This window comes from Columba livia, chromosome 8 (genome assembly GCF_036013475.1).
Source record: "Columba livia isolate bColLiv1 breed racing homer chromosome 8, bColLiv1.pat.W.v2, whole genome shotgun sequence".
Lineage (NCBI taxonomy): Eukaryota > Metazoa > Chordata > Aves > Columbiformes > Columbidae > Columba > Columba livia.
In genome coordinates this window covers 12,636,566-12,657,199 of record NC_088609.1, presented here as the reverse complement: position 1 = coordinate 12,657,199, position 20,634 = coordinate 12,636,566, and the positions used below count along the sequence as shown (strand labels likewise).

The 20,634-nt window shown below is 42.3% G+C and overlaps 1 protein-coding gene across 33 annotated transcripts in view; it reads left to right on the top strand.

Moving 5' to 3' along the window:
* FGGY (FGGY carbohydrate kinase domain containing) overlaps nt 1-20,634 on the top strand; it is a 309,627-nt gene that overhangs the window by 135,752 nt on the left and 153,241 nt on the right. For 6 of the 33 annotated variants that reach the window (XM_065072030.1, XM_065072058.1, XM_065072040.1 and 3 more), the window contains exon 3: nt 4,958-5,115. The exons of the other annotated variants lie outside the window; for them this stretch is intronic. The gene's annotated coding sequence lies outside the window, so the exon portion shown is untranslated. The remainder of the gene's footprint in view (nt 1-4,957; nt 5,116-20,634) is intronic. 33 annotated transcript variants of the gene reach the window in all.

Sequence of the window (20,634 nt, the reverse complement as noted above, 5' to 3'; positions counted from 1 at the left end):
GTCAAAGCCATTTATTCAAGGAACTTAAGCTGAGGACTCCTCAAAAGCTGCTGAAATCTCACGGCCTTTCCTTCCTTAAAGGAGTGAAGTCCTGCATCCAAACTAAACATGGACGGCTCCTTCCCCACGTAATCTTGAGCGCCGCCCAAGACCTGCTTCCTTGTTCTCAGTGCTGTCTTCTGTATCTGAGAGATTCTTCTGCTCTTTCTGCAGCATCCTTTAAGCATAATGATCTAAAAATTTATCTTTCACCATGAAAATCTTAAATTATTGCAGTTTGTCAAAGTTTTTAAAAGCAGCAGCATTAATAATATTTGGTCTTTCGACAGTTTGGCTGAGTCCCTCACTGCTGGTGTTGTTGTTGGTGTATCACTGTCAGTATTTTGAACTGAACTATCTAACAGCTGTCTTGGCTTCCTTCCCCACTAAAACAACTGCTGCTTCACAAAGAACACAGATAATTTTGTCTTCCTTCATATTAACAGATCAAGAGAGGCCTTTGCCAATACAAACTTGTCTTTTATTTTTACTGTCTGAGAGAGACCCTTGGTAGAATTTGTTGTTCTCTTTTATTCTGTACTTGGAGATTAGCTGACATCTAATCTTTTCATTTCAAGGGATGCTGAGTGGGTGGGACATCTAGAAGGCGGATAAAAACTCTCACAAAAGAATCAAAGTGAAAAGGAAGCCAAAGGCAAAACAAAAAGCCCTGCACAAGGCACCAAAATGAAAGGGCTTGTTTAAAGGCAGAACAGTAACAGCACAGTCTTCATCTAGGTTTTGAAAGGCAGTAAGATGAGGGACGCTGCACTGAGATTAACGTTCAACTCCCATCATGTCCACAAATTCCACGCTTGCACGTGGGAAGGAGAGCAGCATCTTACACCAAATGGGAAATGCTGCTGTGCCTGCTTTAAAAGCCAGACCTGCAGAAAAAGGTTTGCAGGATCCACATGAGGCCATTTTCCTCTTGCTCTCCAAAGCCGCTCTGTGTGGTGACAGAGATTCACCACAGAGGTGTTCATGGTATAGAGCCTGCGGAGCAGGATATTGGGGTGTTAGCAGTGACTCCAGCAAGACTAAAATGCAAACCTCTGTATGGGTGGGCTTGTCCTTGAGCTTCTGGTCCAGCTGCAGGAATCCTGGTTTGGTGAGTAGTTTAATGCTCTGTGGGAAGCCAGGACATGGCACTTGGCACCTGCCATGGAGATGCTGGTGACAGAAGGTCAGATGTACGCACAGTCAAACAGGAGGAGAGAGGCCTTCCTGGTGTGAAACTGCTTACTTCTGTCATCATGCTAGGTCCAGTTTTTAGTAAATTCTTTTGTAGATCAATTGATTTTGGATAAAAGTAAGACTGTTTCAATTTGAAAATAGTGGGGGGTGGGTTAGAGGAAAATTTGAAACTCGAGTGAAATTTGGGGATTCGAAGTAGAGACAATACTTGGTTTTTTAATGCCACTAAAATCACAACTGTCAAATGAATAGTATTGAAGGGCTCATCCTCCAGAATACCCTAGGAGATTTTAGGTGGTGAATCTCCCAGTGACTCGGAGATCACTTAAATTCTCTGAAAAAAAATCTGCTAACCACCTTAAAGACTTAGCCTGTGGTAGCTGCACACTATTCATTTCCAGCAACTTGGTCTTTCAAACACCTTTATTTCTGCTTTGCTAGTCTGTCAGGGAGAACTAAGGTCCTTTCCAGAGCACTCTCAGCCTCGTGTTGTGTCACAGTCACCTCACCAGCCACAGAGTCGGCTGCTGTTGCTTCCTTTCACCTGTTTCTTCTAGAATCATCCAGCCAAAAATGTGGCGCTCTTTCCAGATGTTTCCCTAATGTTGCATCTGTGCAATAAAAGATCACTATCTCTGGGTTGTTTGGACTGGTTGATGGTAACCGTATGTTTCAGTGCCCCTTTGGCTTTATACCAGTTTTTAGTGGACTTTGTTGCAAACTGGACAGATTCATGTCTGTGTTACCCACTGGGGGTGGGAGTAGCAGAATAAGAAGCTTTTCAGTATCCAGGGTGAAATCTTGATTCTGAAGCCAGAAAGGTGAGAATTTCATGCAATCTGATTCAAATTTAGAATTCCAAATTCAGGCTTGGCCTTGCACACATATACATGCCTTATTGTGCATACCTATGTACATACAGAGCCACTGGGCTGTTTAACTGTGAGGGTTACCTGTAGCAGAGTATTATCTCAAGTTATATTGTTGGAGTACTGATGGAAGAAAAGCAGTAGGGCAGTGTGGGGGAAATCTCTTGTTTCAGAACAGTTAGGCAGGTAAACAGTGACACTCCTCACTCCCTTACTCCCACATGGATAATGAGCTGAACACATACTATGAGTAATTTGTTTTTTAAGAATTAAAATTGACCCCAGATTAGAGCATCTACACCATAATGTGCTGTTGAAGAAACTGCAGGCTCATCATTTGAATTTGGGAAGGTGTCTGCATTTCTATAAAATGTAATGAGCTGAAAATATCTGGGGAAAGGATCTTATGTGAAAGATGTAAGAGTTTATTTATAAGGGACTGTCAGAGGGCACCTGGACAGTATGGTATACTCTAAAGACCTATAGAGATTGCAATAGAAAGCATTCTACCCCTGCTCCCTTACGCCAGCATCTGGCAAGCAATTCCTACTTATTTGTCAAGCAACCTCAATGACTTAAAGTTGCACAAGTTATAAAAGTCTACCTGCAAACAAAAAAGCCATCTGTTAAACTGGTGGACTATTCAGTGAGACGTTTGCTTTTGTGTTCGAGATGTACCTTTAATGACAGCAGCTGGGTGAACCTGACAGTCGCTTTTCATGTCTGTGTTACCCACTTGTGCGTGTGTAATACATAAGTTATTTCTTTACATCTGGTGTTATTTTTGCACACCTGGTTAAGATGCCCACCTATGAGATTAATATTTATTTAATGACTAGTGTTCTGTAACAAGTAAGCAACATGTAGATCATGTGATGTAATCTGTGTAAAGAGCAGTATATGTTAGCTGAGTATGTTGGTCACCGACAGGTCACTCTCTGACTGCAAACAACACACAAAACTCTGGCAGAGTTGGTTTTCCTTCCACTTAGAAGACTCTTATGACAGCTTGTGTGCCAGAGCACTATTGTTGGCACATTGTGACTCTTTAATGGCTTTATTATAAATAAAAGCAAAATATATTCAAGATATAATTCCTTCTGGAAGTCCATTGGTGATGGTTTGTTAAATAGACATTTCGCAGCAAGGTCAGGGTTCTTTACAATATTTGTGTGATACCAAATACCTGAGGCTTCTCCAAAGACTGTGCCAAGTGGAAGAATTAATGAAACTGCTCTTCTGCCTCTTCTCTGTGGGCTGTGTCTGGTGCAAGCAAGGGACTTTAGGCATGGCCAAGATGTCTCTGTTTCAGTGCTTCATCCCTCAGCAACAAAAAAAATATATAAGGGGAACTACTGTCCCATCCTCTTGCACCAAGGACTCAGATTTGTCAGGGTGAATGAAAGGGAGCTGTAGAGAGGACCTGGGGAGGGGAGGTGGCGGAAGGAGAGCCAGCATCCATCATCTTCTTGCCCTGTTCCTTACCACTGTAAATCCTGCCTGCAGCGTGTTCACTCTGCCGGGTTCTCCCTCCTGAGAGCTGGTTGTGTGAGCACAGGACTCCAGGCACTGCTGTACAGGACCTTCCTACCATTTGCTATTTCCCCCAGGCTTCTTCATGCAAGTGCGATAAATCCAGCTCAAATCACTAACTTTGTATTTCCATCTCTTTTTATGTGCTAAAATTGAGGAAGCTGCTTCTGGCCCAGCACTGAAATGGATATTCCCTTGTCAAAGCTTCTGCTTCGCTTTCAGGTTCATTTCTAAACTCTATCTCAAGTTGACAGTGGAAGCGCTGACATGATCTCTGCCGTGGTGGTCTGACTGAGGCGCACAAGGCATAACTGGATAAGCATCACTTGAGTAGTGTGCATGAACATGTTTTAGTCTTCCAATGGTGTCTAATAACTTGGGTTTGTTCCTTATATCAAATGCTTAGGCCTGACCTTTCCAAACTACTTATGTAAAATACATATATTGAAGCTTTTTAGAGCTTATTACCAAGTTGAAAGGAAGCAAAAATTGCTAACACTTCAGCTGGAAACAGGAATGAGCAATATAATTGTTTCTCTTACCTACGTAAATATTCAGGTGAAACAGTAAGTTATGATTAGCTATATTTGTTGACAAACACTTAGATTCTGGAGAGTAGTTTTTATTTTTTACACCTTCCATGAGTGTAAGTTTCTTCCCAAACTAGCAAGATCCTAAACAACTTAGGTGCGTCCAAAATTTCTCTTGCAAATCTTGGGTTAGAAACACTGAGTCATGAGAGACTTCAGGGGTTGAGTGGTTTGAAACAAGATCAAGAACTCTAAGACAAGTTAATTAAATATACTGAAACCTCTTTGTTCCAAAACCTGCTAATCCAAATGACTCGGCCAGCTGAATGGTGATGTGTGATCCCCTCTGCCACTCCTGCTGCCATGGCTACATTTTGTCTTAAGTCAAACCTTTGGCTTTAAGGAAAAACAGAAAAAAAAAGAAACGCAGCACTCTGGTGTGTCTGACTACATACTAATATTAGCAAACAAAACCTTGAAATAGCATCAACGTTCATTAATCTGAACACTGTTCTAGTCCAAAAATGCTCAGATTACTGACGTTCACTGCAATTTGCTTCCCAATGCCACTATCAATAGCAGTCTTAATACCAACCTTTGAATGTACTAATTGCCTCAAACTGCCTTTAGGCAAATAAATAATTCTGTGATGTAAGATGAGGGAAAGGAGCTGAGTTTCCCAGTAGGTGAACTTGGACATTTTCCAGTCAGCAGTTAAGTATATGCCCTCATTTAGCTGTATACAGATGTTCTGCTAGAGGAGTTGGGTAATGCAGTTTATGCCCATAGGTGGAAACTTCAGGCAAACTTGGGCACTTTGGGCTGTTCTTCATCTGGTGAAGTCACCAGAGCTCAGCAGGAACCAAGAGCTCTTTCAGCTGACACCATCCACTGCTTTGGGAATGTGTGAGCTGTCACCGACCTCAGAGATCAGCTCCATCTGTACGGTAGGTTTCATGGCTTCATGTATACGCTGAAGGTATGAGGACGTATTCCTTGTGAAATTAAAAGTTTCGAAGGAGCATCTTTTTTTAGTCTTTGAGAAAGCCAGAGCATGTCCTTGTAAGATGTTTGCACATAATGTAAATTTTAAGACAATGCTAATTGCTAAATTGTGTGCTGCTTTGTCTTCAGAATGTCTTAGCTCAGCCTAAGAAAACAATCTCTTATATCTACAAAGCCAACATTATTAATTTCTTATATGCAACGGTGTTTGTCCTAATTAGCATCTGTAAAGTAATTCTAGACACCCACATAAAGAAAGTTAATTTAGGATTTTAAGAATTATTATTTTTTCCTAGTGCTCTCTCAGCTACATAAATAGATCCACAACATAGCTAGTAAATTTAGAAGGGGCAGGCGGGAGGACTTGGTTGTGTCTGGGTCAGCTGTGGTTGATGTCCTGGCTTCACCATGGTGGATTCCTCAGGACGATGACATGGCCCTGTCCCCACATGCTTCCCTGTTCCTTCAGAAACAGAACATGTTTGCTGCTGTCCCCTTCCACCTCCCTGAGAAATCTCAGACCTGCTCAGAAAGGACACAGATTGTCATTCATCACTCAGGTTTCTCTTAGGAGCTGTAAGTCGGTCAAAAATTGTAAACAGGCTGAAAAAGATAAGGAATGCATGTGGTAGTCCTTATAGTTTTATTCAATGCACTCCAAAACAACTTTGTGGTCCCATTTTTTTCTAAAACTCTGGAAACAGGAAGACCTGATGGTTTTGTTAAGCCTGATGGTTTTGTGACACCATTGACTGGTAGACAGTTTTTTTAAAAGTACACCAGGTAAAAGTACACTTAGTAAAGTGTAATTTAAATATCGATTGCTAGTTTCTCTCTGCAAAAAGACATACTAACTGGTACTTGTCCTCATCTCTTGTTTCCTCCTTGCAGTACATAAAAATGATGAGGCGCCTCGCTTCAGCAAATGCTTCTTTCTGATTTCTGTAGCTTGCTGATTTTTTTTTTCTGCATTGGCTTTTGAGTCTTGCATCCCTAAACGGAGCATCATAGGCGGTCATGAGTCACCGTACAGGAACTAAATGTCAAAGTTGAAAGAAAGTTTACTGCCACAGTTGGTGTGAACAGTGTGACTGGCGGTGTGTCATTCTCATAGCATGGATGTCTGGGCAGTGGAAAGCGAGGTTGCCCCCCTCTTCGAGGAGAGCATAATTTGACAGAGGTGTCATTGAAACCACAGCAGCTTCTGCCTTGACGATCTTTAAAATGTACATTTGAGGGATTCAACAGACCTTGAAAACAAATGGGGTGACCTAAAAGGATACGTAGGGCAAAGTGCCCTCAAAGTCAAGAGATCAGTCTCCATGCCACGGCATGACTCCGAGGACATGCTCGTGCCGCAGCAGTATGGCCGGTTTTAAACCCCGCAACAGCTGCGGAAGGATAATTGAAGAGATCTCAAATTTGAGGTGCCATGAAGAAGGCAAGGAAGGCTCTGCTGGGCTCTCTCCTGTGGCCTCCTGCTGGAACGGTATGTGAAAATTGTCTGTCTCGGGTCCTCATCTGACCTGCTCTTAAGAGAAACCGCTATAGCACTTCATGAGGAGAGCTAAAGGATCGTGGTAGAAAACTCTGCCCTGCTCCTGTGTTAGGAAGTGACACTCAGGACACTTATTTTGGCTCATTTCCTGCCCTAATGTCACCCCTGCCATCCCGGTCTCCCCTTCCTGCAACTCACAGTGTTGAAAATAGGAGAAGATGGAGGAGTCACTGTGGCCTTGCTGATGGCAGCAAAAACTGGGATTTTTCTGCCTCTGACTTGCCCAGGTAGCTCCAGCAAATGGTTTTAGTGTGCTAAAGCTCTGGTTTGTCTTCTGAAAACTGTGGAGGGTTTTTTTCAAACTATTTTGAGATCAATGGCTGAAGCCTGTTATTTCACTATTAAGTGCTACAAACATAAAAAGTTAAAACATAAAAGTTAAAAACAAGAAGCAGAAACAAAAAAAAATCACAAGAATTCGTTGCTACTTAAATTGAGACTTCCTGGGAGCAAGGATCATCCTTTCTTAACTCTGAGCAAGTGTTGAGTAACAACTGTAAATTGTCAACAGTGTTTTAGGACCATGGTTTCAGGCTGGGTTGTGCCATTGTGATGGCAATGCAGCACCTTTGATTCCTGGGGGCATTAAAGGCACAGAGCATCTTGCAGTTTAAATATGAGGCTTTTCTCTTATCTGGCTCTAAATCTTCGTTCCCATTCAGTAGAACTCCATAAATAAATAACTTAAAAATCCCCAACAACTGACAAACTGCCCTCTTGGTATTTTTAGGTCTTATACAGGACCTTGTTTATAGACTGTTATTTATAGATTTTTTGATATGCTCCCAGCTAACCTGCCTTGCTGGCTCTTTGCAGAAGGCTCTATGGTACTACAGTACATAGCGGCACCCCTGGAAGTGTCAGCATTCCTCTGCAAAGCTGGCACTTCAGCAAGGACATGCTAGGTACATGACCCAGCTCAGGAGGTACGTATTGTCCTACATAAAGTGCCAGTGCTGAGCCTGTTCCAGTTTTATTAATTCCCATTCCCTACACACAGCCTGAACATTATTATAGACCAGGATTCATTCTCCTCCTAATTTGTGCCTTCTGGTTGTAGTCTGTAGTAGAGAGAAGAACTGGGAGCACTGCAGTGTAGGAGTCTGAGTCTGTGGAATGAAAATCAGAGCAAGGAGGAGAGTCCTCTTTTGCTAGAGTTCCCCAAATCAAAAGGAATTAACTGAATTTTTAAAAATAGGAATGCGACAGGGTAGCACTCAGGCCAACAGCATCCTGACTTGTGTCAGGAATAATGTGGCCAGCAGGACTAGAGAAGTGATTTTGACCATTGTACTTGCTTCTGGTGAGGCCCCACCTTGGATCCTTTGTTCACTTTTGGGTCCCTGATCATAAGAAGGACATTGAGGTACTGGAGAGAGTGCAGAGGAGGTGACAAAGCTCGTGAAGGATCTGGAGCACAAGTCTGAGGAACAGTTGAAGTAACTGGGGATGTTCAGCGTGGAGGAAAGGAGGCTGAGGGGAGACATTATTGCTGTCTACAACTACCTGAAAGGAGGCTGTAGCATGGAGCGTGTTGGTCTCTTCTCCGAAGTAACAAGTGATAGGACAAGAGGAAATGGCCTCAAGTTGTGCCAGGGGAGGTTCAGATTGGATATTAGGAAAAAATTCTTTACATAGTGGGTTGTCAGGCATTGGAACAGGCTGCCCAGGGCAGTGGTGGAGTCACCATCCCTGGGGGCATTTAAAAGGTGTTTAGACAAGGTTCCTAAGGACATGGTTTAGTGCTAAAGGTAGGTTATGGTTGGACTTGATGATCCTGAGGGTCTCTTCCAACTGAAATGTTTCTATGATTCTATTCTATGATTCATGGTTGGGAAGCATTTTGGTAGCAGAGACTTGGAGGATGCAAATGGGAGAGATCTGTGATTCTGAAATATGTTCCAAACTCGGCCCTTCCAAAGACCACTCGCGGTTGTGCTTTGTGTGCTGGTTGTTGGCTGCTTTGCTGGAACTCAGCTCGGTCCGAATGCCCCTGGCCTCTGAGGGCATGGAAGGTGCCAGGTTGGAGTCTGAGCATTGCTGACTTGCAGCAGCTGCAGCATGGCTTGGATACTGTCAGGATATTCTGCTTTGCTGTCAGACGCTGAATGTCACATTGACTCTTTGGGCATTTCTGGCCAAAACCAGCAAGGAAGCGCTTCTGGGACTGGGTCCTTTCCATAGACTCAGCAGGACTCAGCTGCCGTGGCACCTAGAAGGCTGGAAGAGCCATGGCTAATGGGAACAAGGGTGAGGTTCAGCTGTAGGAGGCACGTGTAAAAAGCAGCTTTTCCCAAAACTCGAGAAAAGGTCAGTGTGGAGCTGGCATTCCGGGACAGTCCCACTGCTCGTAACTCATGTAACTCTATCCATGTGAAGCCATTCCTAGCTTTCAGCTCCTTCCCAGGGGAAAGTGAAACTGTTTCAACTAAATACCTGGACATCACACTTACTTTATTGTAGACCACTTGCACTTTCACCTCTGTCTCATCAGACCCTAAAAATAACTAATTTTTGCCTCCAAACTCTTGATATCTCTCCAAGCTGTGCTCTTATTGCTTTTGGACCTCCAACTCTTGTGAGTCATATCTGCAAATTACAAGAGTCGGGTTTCAGTGGTGACCATCTCAAATTGGCCGGCCATCTAAGGTGGAAAAATTCACCATTAGTTCATGCATTTTTATTTGGTCTGTGGTCTTTTTGTTGTGAGTCTTTGCCATTTCTCTTTTTAAAGTGTAACAGAATTGCAAGTAAGTTTACTTTCAAGGCCATTGTAAGGAAAACTTTCCTTTGCTGATCTTTGAGGCATTATTAACTTGCCCTTAAAACAGAAAAATGAGTTTCGAGTTCTCTGATTTACCTAAAAGCGGTGGAGTTTGCAGGTAACAAATAATACGTGGAGCCTGTATAGGCCTTGGCAGCTGAAGGGCACTTGGCCAGGGCGGCTGTGCTGAGTGGGGGCGAGCAGCATTGGCAGGCACAAGCTGTGGGAAGCGTGAAGGTGCCTCCAGCTGCTGCCAGGAGCTCGCGGGGCCACCGAGACAAGCTGCAATTGCCATGCGGAAGGTAACGCAGGAAACATGACGTTTCCCGGAGCAGTGGCGGGGAATGGCAAAGAGCGTCCTCTACGAGCTCAAATTTACGAAAAGGAAAAGCATTTTGTCAGCTGCAGCTTCTGACAGAATGAGGATTGTCGGTTTCTGCATTCAAAACCAAATTTCCTTAAATTGGCAAGCGGCTACTAGTGCTAATGTGAACAGTTCATCCAAACTCTGAGAGAGGGAATTTACACCGTGCTGAAAACAGCAATGAAATCACACGGCTTCCTTCCTTGCTGCAGCAAGCCTTTGTACTGTGCTTAACGTGTTTGCTGTTCCAGAGTAGATGGGTGACTGCTAATACCGCTTGTCTGGAAGATATGAACGTAATATAAGACAGCTATTCAAAGGCTACTGCTGTCTCGCAAGTGATTTATGGTACGCAGGAAAGATTCTGATGTGTCATGCTGCAGGGGGAAAGGAAAGCGGGTCCGGGGTCATGAACAAAAAGGAATTTGCTTATCCAATTTCCGTCTCTTTCTGAATTTGATCGGAGCTCACAGTTGTCAGGCTGTGTTTAAGTCTCGGCTTTACCAACGCCTCCTTAACTGTGGAAGGTCAAAACCAATTATTATTTTGCCTCCAGGGACTTTCCTTCTTCAGGGAGACCTTACAGTGGATATTCTTTAAACCCTTTTCCTTCCAATTAAGGCAGCAAATTCCTTTTTTTAGAGCGTTTTTCAGGGGGTGGTGGGACAGTAATCGGGAGACTGATAGATTTATCAATAGCCTTGAAAAACAAAGCCAGTGTGTCTCAGGAAGCTTGAAATCTAATTCCTTTCAATGACTTTTCTCACTCTGAACTTTAAATCTGTCATTTCATTATACCGGGAATGGAAAGCCCCTAATTTTCCCAGGCTACAGTTTTCCTCTGTTTTTTAACCCTCAAATACCATGTGGATCTATGCCCCTGAGTACCTGGTGTTTAAGTTTTTAATGGAGATGAAAATGTTTCAGTTCACTTTTTGGTAGGAGTTCACAGCTTTCAGGACTGGAAGCAGTTGGGAGAGGCTGTGCCTACATCAACAGCTGTAGTCTGAAGTAATTAAGAAGTCTTCCAGATCTTCAGGGTGGAAAGGGAGAACATCCTGAGATGTTTTTTTTTGTTTGGTTGGGTTTTTTTCCTGTTTTGGACAGACTTGTTTTCAGTTTTATAGACAGTACCTCCTTCTGCTCCAATCCATTCACACCCACTAAAGCCCATGTCAGCAGATGGCTTTTTTGAATTCACATATGTATCACGGGCTGCTGTCATTATTCCTTTACCCATTGGAGGGGTTAAATGTACTGTTTTCTCTATATTTTGAATGTACCATTTGTTGTGGGAGAAGTAGCAGCAGATCAGACAGAAAAGAATGGCTCTTGAAAGAGAAAATTCAACTGTAAGGTCAGGGGAGGGAGGCTACAAAGGGGCAGTAGGAAGAGGAAGCGATACTTTGGAATTGCAGTAGGTATAATAAGTTGCAAAAATACTTTGTAGTTGCTGTTTGTCTCAGCATGAACTGCAAAAACATAGTAGTTGGTATGAGGTGTGACCCTTGCACTTCATCAGGTACTTCTCCATACTGTAGTGTTTAGGTAGCTGGGATTATATTGACTGCACTGGCTGGTCCTACGAACATACTGCATTGTGCCTAGTATTAAAAGATGTCTGTTTTTTGGAAGCTGGTAGATTTATGACCCTTGATTAAATGCATTCACAGCTTCACCGAAGAATTGCAGAATGATGATCATGAGATTATAGGGCAGCTGCAGTCTTGTGGGCTGAAAATAAGGACACGAATTAGGAGATGTGAGTCTTGTTCTTGATCTGTCATGGTCTGTTTTGTAAGATCCTGGGGAGGTCACTTAAAATGCTTTGGCTACCATTTGATAGGTCTGGTTTAGATGTCTACATTTGGAGGACTCAGCTCAGTCCTTTGACTGTGTTACCCACAAAGAGAGTGCGGAGTGACTGGCTCAGATCCTCAGGTTTCCATCCTTGATGCCTGCATTTTATCACATAATTCCTGTCTGCTGTGCATAATGGGGCTGATGAGTTCCCTGTTGGTCAAGATACTATTTAATTGTTTTATAAAGGGTTAATCTATTATGAATGTCTCAATCAGTCATTACATACAAAGTTGAATAAGTCTAGGGGGTGCTGATAGATGACTCGCAATTTACTGTTCCTGTGTGCCACATGTGTATAACGAGGGTTAGCCAGGTATTAATCCTTTCTAAAACCTTTATAAATAAAACTTGAATGCTGAGCATGGCTGAAATGCTCTTAGGTAGGACCCTGAAAGCAGAAGTGTTGAGTCTGTTTGCTTTCGACACGGCACCAGCCTTTAGCCCTGAGATCACATCTGGGCAGACATCACAGCAGCAGTGCAAAGAAATATTTTGCTGCTTGAAAAGAATTATTCCCTTCTTACCCAGAGTAAAGGAGATCATCCAGATCTAATAATAACTTGCTAATCTCACCCCACTGGACTAGCGCAGATAGCGCCACGGAAATTTCCTTTTCAACTGCTGGGAGAGCCTGTCCCCAAAAAGGGCTTTTCTTTTGATAAGGTGTCTCTCCTACCCCGTACTGCTGAACCAGCCTGAATCAGCACGTCACCATGCGAGTGCAGGAAGATCCTGATCTCAGCCGCTGAGTCACATGAATAACTGGAATAGTTCTGCAAAGCAGTATTAATTCCCAGAACCTCTCCAAGCATATACCAGCAGGCACATGCTTTTGCTCCAGCATTACTTTACAACTCTGTGATGTGGTGCAAAGGACACTGATGATACTTCTAATTGAGATAAAGCAGTTTACCTGGTGTTAGAGTGTTAAACCTTACAAGTTTATTGTTGACACTATCCTGTTTCCAAGAAAACTTAAGAATAAGCCACGACATAGCAGAGCTATTAGGGTTAAGCTCAAATCAACAGTGCCATGACTCAGAGCTTGTAGTCCTTTCAAACCAAGTGCTGGGGGGAGAAGTTTATTACTATTAACCATTGAGTTGCTTGTGGTTCATGCAGGCTGTTTAGTCAGCAAAGAGATCTGAGGAAATTCTCTGCGTTTTTTGATGTATTATACTTCGGCAAAAAAAGTCTGAGTTACAAGAACAGTAAATCAACAGTGCTAAGGTTCTGGTTTAGCCAAGTCCTTAGACTACATGCTTGAAATTTGGGCAGAGATATGAAATTCTTTACAGAACCTTTCAGCCCTTAAACTTGTATATGCTGCTTGTATGTTAAAGAAATGAGCTCGTCTCGAACAGGGAAGTGAGGGAAGAAGGCTCTGCAGCAAATGTAGAATCCAGGTATTGCTCCAAAAATTGTACTGAGGTGCGTGGGCTGTAACCGGGGAAATGGCATAATAGGAAAGCAAGTAGAGGGCCTAGTGGTTAATGAAAAATTTGAGAGCTTTTCATTTTAAGCTGTATTTTATGTTATCTGAATAATAGTGATAAGCTGACCAGGCACACAGGGGAATGAAGAGGAAACACCACTTGTACTTCCACCTGTTGCTCTTGAATATATAATACACAAACACAGGATAATCTACTCTACAGTCCAGCACCACTGATAACAGAAACTGATCACATGGCTTTAATTGTTCTAGAATATTAAAGTCAGAGTTTGTGCCATTTCTCTGCAAAACATTAGTCCTTCATAAAACCTTATGCAGTGTTACTCTTGACCTGTTATTCAGACTGAAACACAGGAGGTTCCATCTGAATATGAGGAGAAACTTCTTTGCTTTGAGGTACCGGAGCCCTGGAGCAGGCTGCCAGAGAAGCTGTGGAGTCTCCTTCTCTGGAGACATTCAAAACCACCTGGACATGATCATGTGCGATCTGCTCTGGTGAACCTGCTTTAGTAGGTGGGTTGGACTGGATGATCTCCAGAGGTCCCTTCAACCCCAGCCAGTCTGTGATTCTGTGGATATCTATGCTTTGTATTTTGCCCACAGATTAAAATGTGCCACCTTCCTGTGCTCAAAGGCAGGACCTTTCCCTGTGGTGTATCTGAAATGAATGCTCACCAAACCCAAACATTATTTCTGACATCTGTTACTTGTTTGGATGGCAGAATTTGTGATAATGGTCAGAAGAAAGTATACAGTCCAGTAGCCATGGAAACCTCATATAGTTTTTTCTTGTTTCTTTTTCTGCTTTTCCTAGTGAATGAATTGCTGCTGGATCCAGCTGGATGGCAGCCCGAGGGACGACAGCCCTCAGCCCCAGCACAGGGCAAACCTAGGCAAAAGCAGTGAGCTTTCTCTTTCCCTGTTCTCACCGAAGTACTATTTTCATTAAGCAGCTTTAGTAGTTCAGTGCCTCAGGAAGAGTGACCACGCATGCCCTGGTCTCTCTGGTTATGGCTAGAAAATAAAATAACCCAAACACAAAGCAGAGTATGATGACTCATATCCACATGATTCAACTCTTTTCCCCCATGCCTACATCTCATGCAGTTGGTCTCATCCAGACAGTCTACAGGGAACATTCCTTGGCCTTCGCTGTCTCCCAGGGGTGCCCAGGCACCTTCTGAGGGAGCGCTGGCTGGGACAGTCCTGAGTTCTCAGTATAGATCCAACCTGTGCAAAAGCTGGGAGCAGGGAAAGCAGCTGGTGCCAGCAGTGGTTTTGGTTGCGTGACAGGGACAGGAGAACAAGGCCAACGCTGGCAGTCTTCTCCAAATGCCAGTTTGCCAAGAAACACCTCTCAAACCAGGGAGCCCATAGGTAGAACAAGGACAGCCGGGATTTTCAGGGACTATTTGAGGTCACCTTATGGTACCTATAGCTATAGGATCTTGATCCATTCTTGCTGCACAGAGATGCCGCTGCAACTCAGCTGCTGCCTTTTGGCATCCCACTATGCAATTCAGGTGGTTTGGCATATCTCATGCTGTCTAGGTATTGTGCAAGTGCTTGCAGCGATGACTTGTATACTGTATCAGCACAATGCATAGGACAGACACACTGTCTGCTGCCAGTGAAATGTTTCTCAAATTTGATTTGTGCCATCATATTTTGCAACAAAGAGCACTTGCATAAGGGCTAAGGCCAACACCATTGTTGGTGCTTATACCAACTTTTCTGCTGATTTCAGTGGATTCAGTATCAGGCCCCCAATATTTCCCTTGTGACAGCAGCAGTGATGCTGCCGAATGTGCTCAGCTGCCCTTACAATCACTACTTTCAAAAAAGTATTTGTTATTTTGACCCAGCATTATTTTCTGAGAATCTAGTCAGCACCTTCACCCAAATGAAACCAGTGTGTGGTTTCACTGTTGTCCTCTGAAGGAACCAGATGAGTCCTAAAGCTGTACAGCTACTTTGTGTGATATTAATGCTTGTATTTTGTAGCTGCATCAAGGAAGGGTTAAACAAACATGTATCATGGTTCTGTTTACATTTCACTTTTATTTGTTTTCTCCTCGGACAAACAGGAGATTGATAGGAAAATAATGATTTTAGGGCTACATGGTTCAGGTAATAGATCTGGCTGTGCAGTAAAGCTCAGTTTATGTTCCAAAATGGAGCAAGACAGGTATTTATTATAAGAAAGCCCCCAGAGTGCAATAGTTAGTGCAATGCTCTTTCTATAAAATTTTACAACCAGTTTATAGAATTTTGCTGAGAAGATTGTCAAGATGCAGTCTTTATTCACTCCAAATCTCTGTGTGGCTTCTAAATATCTGTAACAAGTATGCCTCTAAATGGCCTTGTCCCTGGTCACATGGGAGGTGTGTCATGCCAGAACTGATATCATCATTGGATTATCCCACTTGTTAGCACTTTGAATCTTCATAATGCACTTTGAAGTCTTCAGAGGAAGAGCTTCATGGGAATATTTGGAGAGCCTGATTCAGTTCTTAATTGGACTGACTCATGTTGAGTCACCAGGAGATCCATTAGCTGCGTCTTTAAAATCAAACACTCGACTTTTTAGAGGAGTGTGGGGAAATCAGACATCCCCAGCTGCTGCTGAGGTTCCATAGGATCAGGATATCGGCTTCCATTGTGCTCTCTGGAAAGTGCCAATTTCTAGTCAACCAACCAACATGGCTCTGGCAACCAAGGCAGCCACTTTCTGCCTTCTTCTGAGACCCGGTTGACCAACTGCTTGCCAGGCAGCTTTTGAAAGTTATCTCCTACTCCCTGGCTTCAGCATCACAGGCGTCTATTACACACAGAGAGTTCACCACACCCACACCTTGCCATAGTGCAGGAAGTACTTGGCCAACAGAAGCAGAGCTAAAAATGCAAGAAGCATTTTCTTCTACACTTCTAGGAAAGGCTTTTTACTCCATAAATAAGCTCCTTGAACAAAACACCAAAAGGCAGTGAGTAAGGCACCTGATGACTAAAATAATTTAGGTTGTGGGAAGCAGCAGAATTTGATGTTGATTAAAAATCTGAGTGGGATCCACTTCACTTAACTTAAGCCATCTAAAGTTAAATATTCAGTCTAAACAAGCCATCCAACTCTTGATCTGTTGTCAATGAGGACAAGTAGGTACTCAGAGATGGTGACTCATCCTGTCTGTCTTTCTGCTGGGCTGAAATGAGTTGCCCTTTGAAGTTGCTTCCTAACATCACTTCCTAATACTCAACAAAATATGTAGAGCATCTGGGGTGGATAGTTTAGAATTGCTGATTGATGTTAGACAGCTAAAATTGGGTAAGATAAAGACTAGCACTGATATATTGCTATGTGCAAAGGACTATATTTAATAAAACAGCTGTTTATAAGGCCAAAGTCTGACTTGTACAAAAACAATCATGGAAATTACCTAAACTGTGTTTAATCAGCCAGGTCCTGGAAATAGTCATACTGGCAGATATATGGATGTGGGATAGAGCCCCTCCTGCTTTGCCGGTATGCTGTGGATGCCAGCAATTCTTCACTGAACCTTGTTCCAGACGTGCCCATGCATGGAAAGTGTCTTAGCAACTTTCTTTTCCTTTATTTTGCAAACTTATGTTTGATGGAGTGAAAAAAACCAACCCTACAAGGTGTTTGTAGAATTGGAGGTAAAGTACTAATGCTACAGCCTCACCTGAGGTCTGATTTTGGTTCTTCATTTTGATAGAGTAAAACTCTAAAAGTAAGAAAAAGGAGTACTGACTTAAACATATTAAAAACACCCCACAAAACAATCTAAGTGATCTGTGACAACTCTCTCTGAACAGCAGGAGGTTTGACTTGAGAGTAACTGTGGGCTATTAAATATTGAATGTAACAAGAAGAATATTTCCTTTGTGTTTCTTATGACATTTCTTTGGTTAATTATATCATGCGTCTATTGAATATGTAAAACATGTTGCTAAAAATGTTCCACTTCTAAAATTAGTAAAAACACACCAGAAAATTGGATATGTTATGAATAATACTAGAAATGTTACAAATAATGACTACTGTGGAGCCAATGGGCGTACTCCCACAAGTAAAAATTATCGGGCATGAATAAGAATTCAGGATGACAACTAAAGTACTTCAAATCTTTGAAACGTTTCACACACTTTCACCCTAGAGACACCTTGCAGTGAAAGGAGAGGAGAGATGCAGGACCTGATCCTGGACTCTTACATCAAACAGCCCTTTGCCATTGACTTCAGTAGGTCCAGGATCAAGCTGTATAATTTGCCTAAGGTTGAACTGGGTGTCAGTGGCAGGAAGAGCTCAGGCTTCTGGCCTCCAGCCTCTGTGCTGTCCATGAGAGCACACAACCACTTAGAGTGTTATCTTTTAGCATGGTGGTGACCATATAAACGACTTCTGCCTTTAAGTTCCATACCATTCTCATGTTAACATGGCTAGAAATTTAGGAAACAGCATTCATAAATATATACATACACACATATATGTGTACACAAAGACCCATATATATGCTGAAGAGCTAAACATGGAATGACCTCCTTTACCTAAACCAGCTTGAGGACCTTGAAGACTAAGGCTGTTTTAAGGCTTTCTGGTGGCCACACTTGTCTCTCCTTGGACCCTAGGAGAAAGAGTAGTAGAGCTGAAATCTAGCTGGAGTAGTAAGTGCTGAAGCAGACCAAGATGGAAGGGCTTAGGGGACAGTGTAGAAGTTACTGCCCTTTTTTTTTTTTTTTTATCACAGAAGAATGATAAATGTGTAATTCTAGAATAAAACCCATTATTTGAAAAGGGATTGGCAGAGCTATACAGCAAGGGGAAGGGACAGATCTGGCCTTGGTTTCAGCTCACATTTTGGACCAACTCTTGCTATCGTGTCATTCGGTGATGTTTGGCATCCTGGTGCTCGCACATTGTTATTTGGGAAGAAAATCAGCTGGGCTGACTGACAGTATGCTGGACATGTTGTCCTAAGGGTAATATTTGCTGTGTAAGGTGAGGACTTGATGTAGACAGCGTGCTTGTGTTCTGCCTGTGCCTGCACAGGCGTAACTCCCGTTGATGTCGACAATTGTTTGTGAAAAGGTGAAGTGAAGCCCCAAGTTATTTCACTTTGTGCTATCAAAATTTTATTTGGAACTAATAGCTGTATTTCTGACGACTGATCAAGTCTGATTGAAGTCCTTCCATAGACATTACAGAGCTTTGGGCTGGACCCTAACTAAGACCAGATTTTTAAACTTATTACCATATTGCAAAAATGTTCTGTGTTATTTGCTTCTTGTTGAGTAATACTCAATTTTGGAAACTTTTTTTTTATTCCTGTAGTAGAATGAGAAATCTGGAAAATCATCGTTTTATGAACAGGATTGGTAAAAAAAAATGTGAGTGATACTATAATTTCTTACATGAGAAATTAATCTATCAGAACCCCACAGCATTGGACAGCCAAAGAGCAAGATGTGTCAGGAAGGAGAACCAAGCTTTTACTGGGTTGTATCCTCATTTTAGGCAACAGTGCCTTGTTGCTGTTTTGTTCTTTGCCAAATTTTCTTTTTATCTTGCATTAGTTACTATGCTCAGCTTTCTGCAAAAAAGAATGTATAACATGGAATGATACCTGAATGGTTAGAAAAATACTTCGACATCATATCTTTGTTCGTGCAGATTATCCTTGAAAAAAAAGGTGCTTCTAGGATTATTTTAGCCAAGTTTTCTAAGGAAACAAGACTCACGACCAGTATGTACGTGGCAGGCTGCTATACTCTTTCTAGTAAGCCTTGGTAATTTTGGCTGGTATTAACCAAATTTGACTGGGAAGTGGCACTCAAATACATGAAGTTTCTATAGATTTTGTGCAATTAGCTGGCTAATTTAAGAATAAGGTGTCTTCTCAATGTCATTTATGAGGGAAATGCAAATGCAACCTGTATATCAGGGTCCAACTGGTAAAGGCAGAGTGGGAAGCAAGTTTATTTTGTGGAACTACTTAGAGATGAATCAGCTCATCTCTCTCTAAAAGGAAATGCATTGTATTGGCTAATTGGGTGACTTTCGATTCATGACAGAAAGGTGCTTTCTAAGAGGGCTTAAGTGAAGAAGATGCCACTCCATACTGGTTAAGACTTTGCACATGGAAAAAAGTAGAGGTCTAAAAATTAAAGAGAAAGATCCAGCTGCAAAGGCACAAAGACACAGAGGTGGCGGGAGAGGGTAGGAGTGGAATATGTCAGAGGTGTGGGCAGGACCTCCTGGCGTCTGCGTGAGCTTTGGGATGCAAAGCTTCACCATGGTTTCAGAGCACATGAACAAACAAAAGGATTAAGTAGAAGAGGTGTAATGTGCAGAAGAGGGCACAAGGAAGCTGATCTTAACATCGACATTTTTCTATGTATGCTGTGTCCTTTAGGAAGCACTGCACAAGAGAGGTGTAATTGAAGAACCCTTGTTTTGTGGGCAGAAGCAGAAGTTGATACAGAAAGGGACAGGGGCCACTTCCAGTTAAGAATGGCTGGGTCCCTCTGGGTCAGAACCCAGGATATTTTTTTTCCCCTGAAATAACACAGTCCCTTTCCTTCCTTTTTTACACTTTATCTAGACCCTGTCCTTACTGAATGCAAAGGGAGTTTCCATTGTATTTCTTCAGCTTTTGCCCGTCTTTCACCTCCCACTTTCTTTCAGATACCAGAGAAGTTCTTTTTAGAGCTTAATTCTTAGCAAATGTGGAGGTTTATCAGAACTGATTCTTAGTGCTAAATTAATATGCTTGCTCTGTCCCTCTCAGAGTTTGTGAGAAGAGTAATGTAGGATGTGAACACACAACATTTCAGCTGAAATGCTTTGGTTTCACACCATATCTTACCTTGCTTTAACCTGTTGCTGTATTCATGGCTAAGGCCAAATAGTAGCTATCAGCTGTGTCTTTCTCAAGGAAATCACCATAAGTGTGTTCCATGAAATAACTTCAAACTTCACTGAAGGTTTTTTAACTTACTGACTTTAAGACCTGATCCTGCTTCCACTGTCATAAATGACAGAACTCTCCTGATAGGGAAGCTGGCCACAAAATTGAAAAGTCATTGTAAATGCTTTAATACCGATGGATTTAGGGATTTCCTCAAGCACTTTATAGTTATGTTCCCAGCTTTGTCTCTGCTTCACTGTCGATTGTCTGCTGGTCTCCATAATCCTCTCTGAGCTCTGTCTTCTCTTCCTGCTGACAGATAAAAATTTATTGTTGCTAGCTTTAATGTGCGTGACGTATTGACATCTCATTCCTTTCATGTAAATGTAGGAATGTGTTGGTGTTTTCTTTTAGTCTTGAATTGTTTAAAGATAATTCATTCAATTGATTATTCAGTTTCCATTAGCAACCTAACATCTGAGCTTTTGATTACTCTAACCTTCCTATTTAATTAGTTAAAGCTTGCTCAT